Genomic DNA, 15150 nt, shown 5'->3' with positions numbered 1-15150 from the left:
TCCTCGCTGCACTGTTTGCAACAGTGACTTTTCTATTGCCCACGGTGGGTTAGAATGTAAACGACATGTTGAAATGAGTTTAACAGGTGTCATTCATTCATTAGCATAACTAACTTTATTTAAACTAGCTGGCTAGCTGCTAAGGAGCTACTCTATTGATGTCCAACGTGATGAGGCCAGACTCCCTGTAGACTTACTTAAAGTTGTAATAGAATCAAAAGACAACTCCATGATAATGTAAGTACATATTTTAATGTCACATTTTCTGCATATACCCAACTTGGTTCACAGATTAGACAAAAGCACTAAACAAAGTATTACATACACCCTTGGAGGTCGACTGGGAGGGGGATATGGGGTTGCGGGAGGGGGGCGGGGGTGCTACCTCCGTGAAACGAGTTTTTGCAGGGTGGGATGTCTGCAAGCAACAGCATTCCGAGCCCCATAGGCCCAAATCCCAGAGCAGCCAGAGTAGGCCTCAGTTCATCGGTCTCAGCTCATCATAGAGCGGGGCAAATCGCCACAGAGCTCGCAGACACAAAGCGGTAAGTTATTTTTTTTATTATAACTTAAGAGTAATTTTTATGACTTGCATTGTACTGCTGCCACTGAACAACAAATTTCACAACATACACTCAGTGGCCTCTGTAAGTTAAATGGTCAGCACAGCATTGTGGGCCGAAGGGCCTCTATGGCGCTGTACTGTTCAGTGTTCTATGTTCCAACCTGACTGTAGCTTAGGGGGCTCATTAGTCTCTTAAACTTGAGCTGCTCACAACCCTGGTGCACTTGCCAACATGCACAAAGAAAAATTGGATTCTGCTTGCTGACAGAGACTGGTTCAGTTTAATCTACGTTTAGTAGTTAATTCATTCAGTAACTTCTGTGTGTAATAAAGTGGCCACTGAGTGTATGTTCATGGTCTCCTGGTGCTGTGGCCCATCCACTTCAAGGTTTGATGTGTTATGCATTTGGAGATGCTTCGTGCACGCCACTGTTGTGTGTGGCATTCGTTAGTCTCGCGAGACCATGAATCTGCGTCCTCTCCAGGGCGCAGGCCTAGGCAAGGTTGTATGGAAGACCGGCAGTTGCCCATGCAGCGAGTCTTCCCTCTCCACGCCACCGATGTTGTCCAAGGGAAGAGCAAGGGCCGATACAGCTTGGCACCGGTGTCGTCGCAGGAGTTGCCAGAACGAGGTTGAAGGCAACGTCGGACTGCCTTAGGGACTCCAGCTCCGGATTTGTCCTCAGGGTTTACTCCCGAAGCCTTCCCCATGAGTGGGTATGGCCGCAAGGCAGCGGAGGTTTGAAATCAGAGTTTTCCCTCCCTTAGATGGACTGCCTTCCCAGGCTGACGAGCTCCATCTACTCGAAGCACTGGTTTTAAGGCGCCAGGACCCGCCTTCGCCCCTTCTCCTGTCAGTAGAAACAGTTCCGCCGGGCTTAGAGGCTAAGCCACATGAGAAGGCCAGGAGTTGGACTTGGTTGTCAGAGGCTATTTGAGGCACATGCCGTGAGGAGCACTTTTAGGTGGTGGAAGCTTGTCCCTACTACCACTCCTTGGCTTGACAATCTTGGAACCACTGTTGTAATACGTGGCTATTCAAGTTGCTGACGTCTTCATAGAACATAGAAAAATATAGCACAGGGACAGGCCCTTCAGCCCACAATGTTGTGCCAAACCAGCTAAAAGGTAAATCAAAACCCACCAAAAAACTAAACCCTCCTACCTACGCAATGTCTATATCCCTCCATCTTCCTGTCAGCTTGAACCAGTCTGGCCATTCTCCTCTGAATTCTCTCATTACCAAGGTGCTTCCACCCACAGAACTGCCACTCACTGGATGTCTTCTTTTGTTTTTTCACAACATTTGCTGTAAACTCTAGTGACTGTGGTGCACGAAAATCCCAGGAAATCTGCAGTTTCTGAGATACTCAAACCACCCCATCTGGCACCAACAACCAAAGTCACTTAGATCGCATTTCTTCCCCATTCCGATGTTTGGTCTGGGCAACATCTGAACCTCTTGACTGCGTCTGCGTGCTTTTATGCATTGAGTTGCAGCTATGTGATTGGCTGATAAGCTATTTGCATTAACAATCAGGTGTACCTAATAAAGTGGCCACTGAGTGTACGTCAATGATAATAATCCTGATCTGAGAAGAGAAATCAGGACACTTTGGAACGTGGGGATTTGTTCCTGAATTCCCGGCAGAAAAGCTTGGATATTCTACCAATTCCTTTCAGTTTTTTGTCACAGTCAATGAAAGTTGGATATTTTTGTGTGGAAACTTACTTCTTAAAGCAGTCCATCTGCATGCAGCTTATTTATTGACTGTGATCTGGGATCACTTAAGGATTACCTTAGCTGCTACAGTTAATGACCCAATCGAATATTTCGATAAGTACGAGCCGAAGTGAACCTGCGTGTGCCACCGTTTTACAATGTGTTTTTAATGCACTCTCTCTGTCACAAGCACTTCCTGGCCTGCGATTTGCCCAAGTGAACCTGTCGACTATACAATTTGTTCCCATTGCCACTCTTACCTAATGGTGCAAAGTTTTAAGAGGGAAGAAATGTTTACAGCTCAATTCCCCCGAGCTTTCCTGCTTCATTACCTCAAAACAAGCCAACTCCACTTGAATAGTGATCTAAGTGAAAGCAGCTGTGTGATTTGGCCATTGGTTCGATAATTGTAATTGCTTTGTGTGTGTGTGTGTGTGTGTGTTGTTTAAGAACAGACTTTGCAAGAACTGCCTACCTAACCATAATGATTATTATGTAATGCCTCGAGCCCACTGCAGCATCTGAACACTTAATCAGCTCCGTTACAAAGCTGGTGAGCCATTGGGGAAAGGTCAGCAGGGCTGGATTGAGAAATATTTTAGGCCCGTAACCTTTCTTCACGATTGGAAGCAGTGGTCAGTCCCCTGGATTAGGTCTCGGTGCGGTGCGAAGGGGTGATAATGGACACAGGCAATGAAAGGGCTGGGTGTGGCGATCAGTAGCAATGGAGAGGTAGCAAAGAGTACCAATTCGTGATGATGGATGCCTTGGAGACCCCAGGGACAGCAGGACCATTTAGTTCAACACTTACTTTGTTATTCTCACTTGCCCAGATGTGTGGTAGCGAAAGGAGTCCAGACCGTGCTGCGGTTATACTGCTAACAATGTCTTGCCTTTCTCAGAGACAAACTTAGGCATATGGCTTTCTCACTCAGCTTCTAAGTAGGGAGAGAGAGCAGCTGTTGGGTGCAGTTGTGTTGTAACCTGGTCTCGGCCACGTTCTCATCACTTCACTGTACTTGGCACTCATGCATTTGTCCTTATTGCCACATCTAAGCCAATATGGAACCTACTATCACTGACTGGTGAAAAATCTGCCTTTGGTTCCTTACAACCATGGTGAGGTGTTGTTCAAGTGGGGGGGGGGGGTGGATGTGTGAGAGAGTTTTTTTTACACAGAGGATGGTGGGTGTATGGAACGTGCTGCCAGGGGTGGTGTGGAGGCAGATACATTAGGGACATGTATTTATTATTTTTAAAGATAGGGCACAGAACAGGCCCTTCTGGCCCTTTGAGCCACGATGCCCAGCGATCCCCTAATTTAACCCTAGCCTAATCACAGGACAATTTACAATGAGCGGTGCATCTCTGTGTGGGGGGAAACTGGAGCATCTGCAGGAAAAGCATGCAATCATGGGCAGAACGTACAAACTCCTTACAGACAGCAGCGGGAATTGAACCTGAGTCACTGGTACTGTAAGGTGCTGTGCTCATGGGTGAGAAAAAATGGAGGGCAAAGTTAGATTGATCTTGGAGTAGGTTAAAAGGTCAGCACAACATAAGACATAGGAGCAGAATTATCCATTAAGTCTACTCTGCCTTTCAATCATGGCTGATTTAATTTTTTCTCTTAACATTATTCTCCTGCCTTCTTCCTTTGATGCCCTTACAGCCTGTGCTTTAAATATACCCAGTAACTTGGCCTCCACAGCAGTCTGTGGCAAATGAATTCCTCAGATTCACATTATGGGCCAAAGGAATTGTAATGTGCTGTATGTTCTGTGTTCTATGTCAACACCCCACATCCTCAGCTCTCCCCACGTTAGACCAGGAAGCACCAGGAGCTATTGCAGTTCATGTAGTGAAAAACTGGGACTGCAAAGTCTATCCTGAGACTACCTTATCCTTTTCTGTTGGAAACCACCTCTGTGAGATTTCAGATAATTGCTTTGCATAACTAAGATTCATATAATGATCTGGTTTCCAGGAATGTATCTTCAGTGTAATCTGAAAGTTTATTACACAAGGAAGTAGAAATACGTTAAAAAGAGTCTTCATTTAAATTCAGTGACTGTATTCAGATAAATAGGCAGCTTCTTTTGTTTCACAAGATTCATCCTTTTTACATTCAAGATAGGTGACCACACATTTGCCTAACTTGAAACCCACTTGTCATAAGTTTGCCAAGTTATTTGATCTATCGTTATCTCAGAATTTGTTTTTATTGTTTCAAGAGTAGGTGCAGGCTTGTTTTTGCAGAAACGTGGCTCCAGGAGGATGCAATCAGTGGTGAACTCCGGGAGCCCGCTCCGTTCTGCCTGCCTGAACTCCGGGACCATCTTTTGTTTTTTTAGATAACATTTCTTACGTTTTTTCCACCTTTTGTTCTTTGGAGCATTTTCATCTGTTTTGAGGATGTCTGCAGAGAGTAAGAAATTCAGGTTGTATATTGTATGCATTCTCTGAGATCAGACGGGAACATTGAACCATCAATCTACACGTTATGGCACTCGGGGACGGGCTATATTATTATTACATTTTTATATATTTTTGTAACTATGTTTTTCTGCTATCATAATTATATGTTCTATGTACAAAGATAAGACATCTGAGTAACACACACAAAATGCTGGAGGAACTCTGCAGGTAAGGCAGCATCTATGGAAATGAATAAACAGTCAACGTTTTGGGCCGAGACTCTTAATCAGAAACAGGGGCTTTAGTCTTAATAAAAATATATATGTAAGGGGTGATTGATATGTTCGTGGCCTAGGGTAGAAGGAGTCAATTTTAGAAAACCTAGCACATTTATTTTTCAACATAGTCCCCTCCTACATTTACACACTCAGTCCAGCGATCATGGAGCATACGGATCTTGGACCTCCAGAAAGTGTCCACAGATGGGTGATTGATAAGTTCGTGGCCTAAGGTAGAAGGAGATGAGTTATACAGCTTTCGTTACATGCACGTGCAGGTCAACTCTGAGTGATTATGCAGAAAGTTTGGTTAATAACTCATCTCCTTCTACCTTAGGCCACAAACTTATCAATCACCCCTCGTACAAAGGAAAACGGTTACATTTATGGGCGTTACATTCAGTAGTGGTAACTTAGTAAACAAATAAAACCACATCACCATCACTATTTCAAAATTGAAAGTATATTATGGATACCATCTACAACCTTGAGATTCATCTTCATGTAGGCAGCTGCAAAGAAACGCAATAGACCCCACTAAAAGCAAGCCCACACGTCAAAGACCATGAAGCACTAAATGTGTGAAAGAAGGAACAGGTCATGCCAGCAATAAAAGAGAAAATATACCCCCTCATCACTTGAGGGGCTTCCCTGAGCTCCTGACAATATGCTTCAGCTAACCTGTGCACAATTCCTTAGTTCCCCTTCTCGACCTTTCTTAAATAGCAAAGCAATTTGCACGGATTTACACTAAAGAATCTGCACCAGATCAAGCAAGCTTTGAGGACTTAAGGTAGGGGTTTCTGCTTCTTTTAAACCCTGTGATGGAAGGCATCTGCTCCTGAGAATTTGTCACTTGTTTGTGTCGCTATTTTCTTCATCACTTCTTTTTATATTAATTTTGACAAATCCTGGTCCCTGATTCAGTATTAATTTCCCTGGGGTGTCAAGGAAGCTTTCCTCTCCACCTGCCTTAGATACATAAACTAGTCGTCAAACAGGTCTGTTATTTACTTGTTTTCATTTGCAATATTAGAAATGTCTTTTTTTTAAAGGAATGTTCATTGTTCCTGACTATCCTCAGTTTCCCAATATAATAACAAAACATCTTTGTGTTGGATTTAAAATCCTACCTGGATTATTGGTGTAGACTTCAGGATTAGTTAGCTCGTAATTTAACTGCTGTGCTGTCTTACTTGATGATTTCTGTACCCCGTTCCCTGTGGCTGAACCACACCACTCTTGAAGATGTTGTACACTCAGTGGCCACTTTATTAGGTACAGCTGCTCGTTAATGCAAATTTATAATCAGCCATCATGTGGCAGCAGCTCAATGCATAAAAGCATGCAGGCACGGTCAAGAGGTTCAGACCAAAATCAAAATGGTGAAGAAATGGGATCTAAGTGACTTTGACTGTGGAATGATTGTTGGTGCCAGATGGGGTGGTTTGAGTATCTCAGAAACTGCTGATCTCCTGGGATTATCACACACGACACGCTCTAGAGTTTACAGAGAATGGTGCAAAAAGCAACAATTCTGTGGGCGAAAATGCCTTGTTAATGAGAGAGGTCAGAGAATGGCCAAGGTGACAGTAACTCAAATAACCACGCGTTACAACAGTGGTGTGCAGAGGAGCATCTCCCAACACACAACGTGCCAAACCTTGAAGTGGATGAGCTACGGGAGCAGACGACCATGAACATACACTCTGTGGCCTCTTGATTAGATACAGGAGGTACCTAATGAATTAACTACTGAACGTAGATTAAACTGAACCAGTCTCTGTCAGCAAGCAGAATCCAATTTTTCTTTGTGCATGTTGGCAAGTGCGCCAGGGTTGTGAGCAGTTCAAGTTTAAGAGACTAATGAACTCCTTGTGTTACAGTCAGGTTGGAACATAGAACATTGAACGGTACGGTGCTGTAGAGGCCCTTCAACCCACAATGCTGTGCTGACCGTTTAACCTACTCCAAGATGAATCTAACCCTTCCTCCCCAAAGCCTCCATTTTTCTGTAATCTGTGTGCCCATCTAAGTCTCTTAAACATCTGTAATGTATCTAGCAGCGTGTTCCATGCACCCTCTGTGTGAAAACACCTGCTTTTGACATTCCCCCATACTTTTCCCCAATCACCTTAAGATTATGCCCTTATGTATTAGCCATTTCCACCCTGGGAAAAAGTCTCTGGCTGTCTACTCTATTTGTGCTTCCTATCATCTTCTACACCTGTATCAAGTCACCTCTCATCCTCCTTTGATCCAAAGAGGAAAGCCAGCTCGCACAACCTATTCTCATAAGACGTGCTCTCTAGTCCAGGAAGCACCTTGGTAAATCTCCTCTGCATCCTCTCTAAACCTTCCACATGCTTCCTATAATGAGTTGATCAGGACTGACACAATACTTCAACTTGGTTTAACCAGAGCAGCAACATTACACTACATCTCTTGAAGCCCATACCCTGATTATTGACGGCCAATGTACCATATGCCTTCTTAACCACCCTATCAACTTGCATGGCAACTTTGAGGGGTCCCGGTTCTTACAATGTTCGATGTTTTTGTAAGGCATTTGATAAGGTTCCCCATGCAAGTTTCCTTCAGAAGGCAAGGAAGCATGGAATCTAAGGAGACCTTGCTTTGTGGATCCAGAATTGGCTTGCCCTTAGAAGGGAAAGGGTGGTTATAGATGGTTCATATAATGCATAGAGGTTGGTGACCAGTGGTGTTCTGCAGGGATCTGTTCTGGGACCCCTCCTCTTTGTGATTTTTATAAATGACCTGGATGAGGGTGGGTTAGAAAGTTTGCTGATGACACAAAGGTTGGGGGTGTTGTGGATAGTCTGGAGAGTTTTCAGAGGTTACAGCGGGACATCAATAGGATGCAGAACTGGCAGATGGAGTTCAACCCAGATAAGTGTGAAGTGGTTCATTTTGGTAGGTCCAATTTGAAGACAGAATATAATAAAAATGGTAAGACTCTTGGCAGTGTGGAGGATCTGAGAGATCTTGGGGTCCGTGTCGATAGGACACTCAAAACTGCTGCGCAGGTTGACAGTGTTGTTAAGAAGGCGCATGGTATGTTGGCTTTAAAGGTGCTTAGAAATAGGTACTGAGGGGATGTCAGGGGTAAGTTTTTCACACAGAGTGTGGTGGATGCATGGAACATACTGCTGGTGGCAGTGGTGGAAGCAGATACAATAGGGCCTTTTAAGAGCCTCTTAGATAGGTACATGGAGCTTAGAGTAATAGAGGGCTATGCGCTAGGGAAATTCTAGGCAGTTTCTAGAGTAGGTTACATGGTTGGCACAACATTATGGGTCGAAGGGCCTGTAACGTGCTGTAGATCTCTATGTTCTATGTAAGTTTGTTTCTTCAGCTGGAGAACAAGGAACCAAAACTCAGGCATTGTCCTCTGTGGTTAAGAGCTGAATTCACTTTGATTCTCTAGTTAAGGAGCTTCAGAATAGAATTACTGGAGCAGTAAGTGATAATATTTTGTTAGTTAAAGTCAATCACTTCGTGAAAGTGATAGTATTTTGTTAGTTGGTAATAAACCATTGGCAGGAGGTACACTACTGACACACGTGAGCTTGGGTTTATTCTTTTTCATTGTGGGAAAGTTCTGCATTCTTCCTGCAGTGCACCACATTGCTCTGCATTGGATTGGTAAAGGTGGGCAGAGAGGTTAGCATGCACATGGTGGGCTGAAGGGCCTGTTTCTATACTGTTTGACTTTATGTAACTTACAGTGTCCAACACTGCTCCTGTTGTATCAAGACTGAGTTTTTACAACTGTCCTGATTCAGTGATAGATTGAGACAAAATCCAGAGCTGCAAACTTAAAATGCTGGAGGAACTGTTGACTGTTTATTCCTCTCCACAGATGCTGCCCGGCCTGCTGAGATCCTCCGACAGTCTATGTGCTTTGATAAAGACAGTGATACCCTGTAGAAAATGAAACTGGTTAGGAAATAATCAGTCAGTTAGATCTGAGTTATTGGGACCAATTTTAGCAGTGTCTCTTTACAGCTCGAACTCCTTCGAGTAACGGGGTACTTAGGCAGGGAGGCAGTCAATAAAAGAGAGCTGTTAGCATTTCTTCAACAGATTTCATCATCCCAAGTTTCCATGGTGTGGTGTCTGTAAGTCACCGCAGCAATTAGGAAACACGGCAGCCATTTTTAATTTTATTTTTAGAAATACAGCCCACGGTAGGCCCTTCCGGCCCTTCAAGTTGCACTGGCCAACAATCCATGACAGCCTTAGTCTAATTACAGGACAATTTCCAATGGCCAATTAACGGTACGTCTTTGGGAGGAAACTGGAGCACCTGGAGGAAACCCACGCGGTCACGGGGAGAACTTGCAAACTCCTTACAGGCCGAGGGGAGGGTATTGAATTCAGGCCGCCTGATCTGTAAAGAGTTGTGCTACCCTACACTATGCCACCATGTTGTCCTGGCAAACTCCCACCAACAGTAATGAGACAATAGTACGAATATCATTATTGAGGGAGAAATATTGACCAGGGCACCTTCCCAATTCCATGGATTGTTTCAAGAGAGCAGCTAAAGCCTTGAGTTAATGGCAGCAGTTCCAACCGTGTGAACCCATTCCACTCTGCACCGAGCTGTCAGGATGTGGAGTGGGAACCGAACTTTCAAACTTCCGACTCAGTGTGATGCCCATGGCTGTTGCTCGAAAATTGCCAACAGAATGAAATCATTTAGGTCTCATCGCCGTGACTTCACATGACCTCATTGCAAACGTTATAAAATGCTTTACAGGTTAACCCTTTATGGGAAGCACGTGCAGGTTTTGGAGAGGGTGCAGAAGAGGTTGACCAGGAAGCTGCCCGGATTACACTGTGTTATGTTTTTATATAATGTGTTACGTTCTTATATAACATGCCTGCCCATCACACTATAAAGCTCAAAAGATAAGCACGTGTAGCAGTTGATTGTACGTCAAAACGCCGACGTGGACAGTCCAAAGGCTGGCTTTGAAAGCAAGAGGGTTGGGCTTGGGGCTAGCAACCCCATCCTGTAAAAATCCAGAGCTACCAACAGAAGCTCCAGACACCTCATTCCTGGAAGAGGGCAGATTTTTGAAGACGGGCAACACCTGGGGACACCTTGAAGGACTGGCCCAGGACAGAGGACTGATGAGCTGCTGTCGGTGGCCTAGGTCATAAACTAAGGTATGTCAAAACTAAAGTACATAAATGTCACAATATACTACCTTGAGATTTATTTTCTTGCAGGCATTTTCAAGGAAATAAAGACATACAATTAAATTTATGGAAAACTGTACATAATGAGAGTGCTATTACGAGGGGTGGGCTTGCTTCCTCTGGAGCAGCAGAGGCTGACGGGAGACCTTAAAAGAGATAAAAGATTAGCTTTAGTTGTCACATGTGCATGAAACATCGAGTGAAGTCAAATCAGTGATGATTGTGCTGGGGGCAGCCCCTGTGCTTCTGACGCCAGCGTAGCGTACCTGCAACTTGCTAGCCCTAACTGTACATCTTTGGAATGTGAGAAGAAACCAGAGCACCCAGAGGAAACCGACACGTTCATGGGGAGAACGTACATACTCCTTGCAGACAACGGCAGGGATTGAACACTAACCCACTGGAGGAACTCAGCAGGTCAGGCAGCATCTGTGGAAAGGAACAAAGAGCCAACGTTTCAGGCCTTTCCACCGGTGCTGCCTGACCTGCTGAGTTTCTCCAGGGTTCTGTCTGGGTTACTCTAGATTTCCTGCATCTGCAGAATCTCTTGTATTATTGGAGGCTAACCACTAAACCACGTGTGCCTTAGGGGGGTACATTGTGTAATCTGTAGCCTCTGACATCAGAGGAGTTTGCTGCTCATGGCTGCTGAACGTATTTTTTCTCTGGCAAAATTTAGAATTGGTTCAGGTGAGGCACTTCAATTTGACAATTCTCTGAGAGTCAGTAGCAGGAATGCCAGTACTCAGAGCGAAAGTGACAAAAGTTGCAGTGTGACTCGAGTTTCTGGAAGCGATGGTAATTTTAGCGACGTCAAGTGTCAGCTTGGATCCTGTCCTCACTTCGATTGCCACTCCTAGGAAGCGGTGTTTGTGAGATCCGTGTGTGCTGTGGAATTCTCCCAGACACAAAGGCAGAACTTGCTTTTCTGAAATCCGCGATGACAAGCAGGGATTGGTTGGACTGAATTCTTCGAATCCAGTTATGCAAGTCGACCAAACAAATATGACAGAATTTTGTTGTGTTTTTATACAGCGTGTCATGTTCTTACATAACATGCCTGTCCACCGCTCCATAAAATTCAACACAAAACATATTTTACAGTTTATTGCATGTCAAAGTCAAAGTAAATCATTATCAAAGTATATATACGTCACCACCTACTTTCTTGAGATTCATTTTCTTAGAGGCTTTTACAGAAAAGTAAAGAAATACAGTAGACTTTATGAAAAAAAACTATACATACACAAACACGAGGAAATCTGCAGATGCTGGAAATTCAAACAACACACACAAAATGCTGGTGGAACACAGCAGGCCAGGCAGCATCTATAGGAAGAAGCGTTGTCGACGTTTCGGGCCGAGACCCTTCGTCAGGACGTCAGGTCCCTCCTGACAAAGGGTCTCGGCTGGAAACGTCGACAGCGCTTCTCCTTATAGATGCTGCCTGGACTGCTGTGTTCCACCAGCATTTTGTGTGTGTTGCATACATATACAAATGTGCAGTCACATAGGTGGTGTTGGGATTACAATGTACAACGAAATATCAAAACCCTGCAGATGCTGCAAATCGGAAATTGAAACCGTAAATGTTGGACACACTCAGCAGTCAAGGTCCAAGTTTATCGTCATCTGCACAAGTGCACGTGTGCACGGGTTCAATGAAAAACATACTTGCGCATTAATAAGAAAAACATAAACATTATGTATGCACGTTGTTTCAAGCTTCAAAACTGATTAATGTCATTTCCAGTATACAAGTGTAAAGGACAACAGAATAATTGTTACACCTGATGTGAGGCAGCGCAACAAAACACAATAAGATAAAAAAGACAATAATAAAAACGCAATAAGTATAAATACATAAGATAACTTATATACATAGATTGGTTGTATGTCCATAAATTTATCCTAGGCATAGGAGTGCGTGTGTGTACATAAGGTGACTGACAGGAAATGATAAAGTAGTGGTGGTTGGGGGTGTGGAGGGGTGGGTCAGTGGGTGGAGGTACTGCTTGGGGAAAGTAACTGTTTTTGAGTCTGATGGTCCCGGCGTGGATACTACGTAGTCTCCTCCCTGATGGGAGTGGGACAGACAATCCCTGAGCAGGGTGTGTGGGATCCTTCATGATGTTACTGGCCTTTTTTCTGGCTTTTTTTTTAACAAGAAAAAAGGCATAATTAGAACAAAAAGAATCCATGTTTGGTGCAAAGTGATCAGAATTGTTATGGTGTTATTTAGCTGTAGTGGTTCCTATAGAAACCAAATATAACTTGACTGCCCTGTGGTTATTAAGTTTATTCCTGCCTTCTTCCTTGAAGGAGGGTGTGACTTTGCAATTTTCCTGTACTTATTCATTACCCCTGTCTCCACACATGTTTGGAGGATTGTGACCAGGATCATATTCGTTGGCATCTTGGGAGGAACATGATGTTTAAAAAAAAGGGCAAGGATTAAATGAAGTTATAGCAGGGTTGAGGGCCTTTGGTTATATAGGAGGTCTTGTTCCTTGTGGGTCAGGAGAAGGTGCAAGGAGATCTACTAGAAACATTTAAAATAACCAAGAACATAGTCTTGTCAATCAAAAGAAGCATTTCCGTTGCTGGAGAGGTCAAGAACCAGGGAATGCGTAACGAAGGTGATTGGAAGAGGAACCATAAGTGATGTAAGGGAGACTTATTGACACAGAGTGATTGGAACAGGAGCAAGGAGTAGCTGTGGTGCTGAAAATGTAACTGGTTGGGGACATGAAGGGAAAGAATTTTCAAGCCTTTTGGGAAGGGAGTGGGACTGGTTAATGTGTTTTTACATTGAGCTAGTATAGATTCAGTGGGCTGAATTCACTTTGCTCATGTATAAATGAATCTGTGACTTTTCAATGGCCCAACAGAGCAAAACCACCCGGTAATGTTTCGCTTGAGTATTTACATCTGTGAGCACAATTAGAGTTTAGAACAAGGTGACATTGTATTCCGGTACATGTGATAATAAAAAGACAATTCAAAATCCAGTTGCAACCCCCCCCCCCCCCCCCCAGTATGACCTGGTGGGCTTTTGCCAACACCTTCCATCACACTGTTGGTGACTGAGAGCCATGCTGACTGGTGGATCAAGACGGGCTATTGGTGAGATTCACTCCTGGGAACTTGAAGAAAGGTTGAACAAGTTAGGCCTTTATTCTTTGGAGCGTAGAAGGTTGAGGGGGGACTTGATAGAGGTATTAAAATTGTGAGGGGGATAGATAAGAGTTGACGTGGATAGGCTTTTTCCATTGAGAGTAGGGGAGTTTCAAACAAGAGGACATGAGTTGAGAGTTAAGGGGCAAAAGTTTAGGGGTAACACGAGGGGGGGTTTCTTTACTCAGAGAGTGGTAGCTGTGTGGAACGAGCTTCCAGTAGAAGTGGTAGAGGCAGGTTCGGTATTGTCATTTAAAGTAAAATTGGATAGGTATATGGACAGGAAAGGAATGGAGGGTTATGGGCTGAGTGCAGGTCGGTGGGACTAGGTGAGAGTAGACGTTCGGCATGGACTAGAAGAGCCGAGATGGCCTGTTTCCGTGTTATGTGGTTATATGGTCTCAGCCTCATCACTGATGATGTCATGGGGTCATAGAAAAGTACAGCACAAAAACAGGCCCATTGCACCATCTAGTCCTTGCGAAACATTTAAACTGCTTGCTCCCAACGGCCTGCACCGTCATACCTCTACCATTCATGTGCCTATCTAAATGTCTCTCAAGCGTTGAAATCAAGTTTGCGTGCACCACTTGTGCTGGTAGCTGAGTTCACACTCTGAGTGAAGATGTTTGCCCTCACGTTCCCCTGTGGACAGGATCATGTGCTCTTCCCCTTCCCCCTTTCTGAAGTGAACGACGAGCACTTTTGCTTTGCCTTGTCTTGTCCACACTGCACCAACCGCTGCCAGTGGGCTATAAACATGCAGGAGCAGTGTGTGGTTAAGTGCCTTGCTTGAGGACACACACGCTGCCTCGGCTGAGGCTCAAACTAACGACCTTCAGATCGCCAGCCCAAAGCCTTAACCACTTGGCCACACACCAACAATGTTGTGGTCATGGCACCATGTCACTGGGTTCTCTATCTCCTTACTGTCCTCGTCATTTGAGATGTGGCCTGCTATGGTGGCATCATCAGCCAGTTGTTAGATGGGGTTAGAGCGGAACCTGGCCATGCAGGCACAAGTGTATGGGGAGCAGAGTAGGGGTTTGACGACGCAACCTTGTGGAGCAGCACTGTTGAGAATAATCGCGGCAGAGGTGTTGTCTGTCCTTTTTGATTGCGTTCAGTTGGTCAGGAGGTGAAGGGTCCAGTTGCATTGCATGACATTGACACCCAATACCTGGAGTTCATGAATGAGTTTGCCTTGGAGTTAGAGTCCTGAAGGTGAAAGTGCAGTCAACAAACTGTAATCTGATGTTGGTGTCTTTGCTGTCGTGATGCTCCGGAGATGAATGTAAGGCCAGGGTGATGGTCTCTACTGTAGATCTCTTTTGGCAGTAGGTGGATTGCAGTGGGTCAAGGTTGTCAGGGAGACTGGAGTTAGTAAGTGCCATGATCAATCTCTCAAAGCACTTTATGATGGAGGATGTCAGAGCCACTGAGTGGTAGTCATTAATGCATGTTATCTTGTTTTTCTTAATTTCCAGGATAATATGGTGTCTGGGTGGAGATACCTCTCTACCGAAGGAGGTGTAAGGTGCTCCTTCCCTCTGCTAGCCTGCAGGTCACCCTTGGGCAAGGTGCAGCACCTGCTTAGCCCCAAGATTAGGATCATGGGAAGCCATGGGAGCAGGTGGTGGATGGTTGTATGAGCAGCTGGGTCATATCACAAGTCCTGGTTGTGCGACCACTGACACCAGGCAGATAATCTCCAAAGAATATTGAAAAGGACTGGGGTCACCCATCTTGTAAAGACA

The sequence above is a fragment of the Hemitrygon akajei genome, chromosome 29 (genome assembly GCF_048418815.1).
Source record: "Hemitrygon akajei chromosome 29, sHemAka1.3, whole genome shotgun sequence".
In the NCBI taxonomy this organism is placed as follows: Eukaryota; Metazoa; Chordata; class Chondrichthyes; order Myliobatiformes; family Dasyatidae; genus Hemitrygon; species Hemitrygon akajei.
Note: the sequence above shows the minus strand (reverse complement) of the source record.